The sequence below is a fragment of the Myotis brandtii genome, unplaced genomic scaffold (assembly GCF_000412655.1).
Source record: "Myotis brandtii unplaced genomic scaffold, ASM41265v1 scaffold52, whole genome shotgun sequence".
In the NCBI taxonomy this organism is placed as follows: Eukaryota; Metazoa; Chordata; class Mammalia; order Chiroptera; family Vespertilionidae; genus Myotis; species Myotis brandtii.
In genome coordinates this window covers 389848-393048 of record NW_005369826.1, presented here as the reverse complement: position 1 = coordinate 393048, position 3201 = coordinate 389848, and positions in this window count along the sequence as shown.

Here is a 3201-nt window from a genome sequence, read left to right as displayed (position 1 = left end):
ACACCTTGATCAAGAATTGAGATTTAGACAATGTGAAAATACCTGCATGACCATATAATCATTTCTGTTTAGTTTTTAAAAAAACTAGACAAGTAAAAGTTCAAGAAAACTTAAATTTTTTAAACTGAAAACTCTAAAAAATATATTGATATATAAGAATGGACTTTAATAGAATGTTTCTCCAGGCCATAGAGAGCTCATGTATCTATGTTTCCATCTGCAAAGTTATGTCTTCAGTTTATGACTAAGAAACCAGAAAAGCAGGATAAATTAGGTAATAAAATATCTTGAAACACTTTTATTAGATATTCCATAACCACATAAAAGCAAAGCACGTCTCTGGGGTGAATAAATAGTATTTATATTGCACAAATAATCAAGTCAATGTGTCAGCAAGGACAAATAAATATTATATATATATATATATATATATATACACACACATATACAACTTTTATGTATGATGCATAATAATAATTCATGACAAAAGAAACAGAATTTAGATATTTAGGAGCAATTTCCAAAAATAAGTTTTTCTCTGCACTCATTATTTAAAAATTTTTTTTTTCACCAAACATATTTAGTGCTTTGTGCTTTACACAGATGTCTAAAATTCAAATTCCTATAGCAAACCGACACTGTCAATTAAGGACATGGACCAAGGTAAACTGCATTGGGTTGGAGAGTACATATCAAGAGTTTGTGACTTTTGCTTTAAAGAAAGATTAAAAGCCTCTCCTACATGTACCTATGTTTTCCTACATGCAGAAATACTTTTAAAATTAATAAATTTAACATACAGGTTGCTTTGTTATGTGTTTAAGTTGTCCTCAAATTGCCAAGAATAATAAAACCATGTTTCTGTTTCAAGATGCCTATCATCCAGCTAGTGCAGTGATTTTCAATCATTTTCATCTGATGGCACACATAAAATAATTACTAAAATTCTGCAGCATACCTAAAATATATATCATATTTTCTGCCAATCTGATAAAAAAACCATAGGTATAATTTTGACTCATTCACACTGGATAGGTATTGTGTTGGCTGTTGTCATTTTTTTTAAATTGGAAAATCTAAGGGAAAAGAGGTCAGTGCCAATGACTAAATAGTGAAGTATTGCATGTTTTAAACATTCTTGAGGCAACCAGAGTGCCTGCCGTGGCACACCACTTGAAAATAGCTCATCTAGTGGGTTAGAGAAACACATAATTGGAAAAAAAATAGCTGACTGTAGTAAGAATAATGATAGATATTGATGGAGAAATGTGCAGGGGGTTACAGGAACATGGATTTGAGTCATCATCTGACTGGAATTGGGAAGAGGGTGAGAACTCAGTTGACTCTACAAGGTCAGATAAGAATGAACTGGAATTAGAACTGGCAAAAATTTGGGAGTGTGAAGAGAAAGCCTCCAGACAAAGGAAACAGTGTAATCAACACCCAGAGACAAGAAATAGCATAATGTGAGAAGGAAATTATCCCTGAAGTGTTACAGAGAACAGGAGGCAGGGGAATGGCTGGGAATGAAGCTGGAGACATTGACAAAAAGTCAGATTGTGGACAATCCTATGTTTTCCTAAGGGGTTTATCATAATGAATATAACAAATGAATTTACTCTTGTTTGCCAAATCTTATATGGTAACTGGTGATTAGGTTTCTGTTTTGAGAAGGATTCTGAGGGAATATTTGGACTTATTTAAATAGCATATTTTACTTGATTACTAAATTTTACACAGATGCAAGAATAGGGACTTATGCCTTTTTTCTTTATTGATTAAGGTATTGTATATGTGTCCTTATTCCCCCATTGTCCCCCCACCCCACTCATGCCCTCACCCCCTGGTGTCTGTGTCCATTGGTTAGGTTTATATGCATGCATACAAGTCCTTTGGCTGATCTCTCCCCTTACCCACCCGTCCCTACTACCTTCCCTCTGAGGTTTGATGGTCTGATTCATGCTTCTCTGTCTCTGGATGGCTTTGATGTTATAATCGCAATTCCTGTTATATATAGTTGATGTCTTTCAAGTATATGTGTGGGGTAATATTTTAAGATTTTTCCTTAATTGCAGACTAACCAGGCAAGATTTGGAATGGAGAAATAAATGAAGAGGGTTTTGCAGTAGTTCAGAAGAGATTTGATGACAGTCCTCAACCAGGGCAATGGGAATACACAGAATGAGGAAGGAACGTTTCAAGAAATATTTTGAAGGCGTATGGGAAGGAGTCAGATATAGGTGATGATGTTGAAGGAGTACTCACAGATGACTCTCAAACTTCAGGTTGAAAAACTGGTTCATTCTAATACCACCACTTAGGGCAGAAGGTATAAGAACAAGAATAATTTGAAGAGGCAAATACTGAGATATGGCTTTGAAATATAAGGTACTGGTAGAGCCACGTAGGAGGCAGTGAACACATACTGGTGGCTCAGGTAAGAAGTCATTTCGTTGGAGATAAAAATTGAGGGAACTATCAGCATACTAGTGCAAGTTGAAATTATGGGAATCAATCTGTTCACCCAGAAACAGTGTTTACAGTACAAGAAGAAGAAATCCAAAACTGATAAATAATATTTTTCCCAGAAAAAAGGAACCCCTAAGTAAACAAGGAAGAGGAATAATGAAAGTTTAGAATGATAACAGTGGAGACAATCACAAAAGGCAACAAAGTTTCAAACAGGATGGTTGACCAAGTCAAATGCATCAGGAAACTCCAATAAAGTAAGGACTACATATACCCCTTGGACTTGGCAATGAAGAGTTGATTAAGTGGTCAAAAGGTAATAGAGTACTTTCACTAGCATAAGAAGAGCAGAAATTATATTTCAACATTACTGATAAAGTTTTTCTTCTATCTGTTGAATAAATAAAAGCAAGGCTAAAATTTCTTCCTTGTACATATAAAGCACAAAAATATTAATTTTTAAAAAATTGGCCATTTGTATAGTTCTTCCTTGTACATATAAAGCACAAAAATATTAATTTTAAAATTGGCCATTTGTATAGCATTTTAAATATATAAAAAGATGAATAATGTTTTAATAAAAATATGTTTGAGCTTCAAGGTACATATATTCTAACTCACATTTAGTGAGTTAGATACTAGCTTTAAAGGTGCTCTATAAGGGATAATTTATTTCATCATCACTTACAAATATTTCTTTAAAGTATTATTTCTCAAAGAAGCACGCAGGAT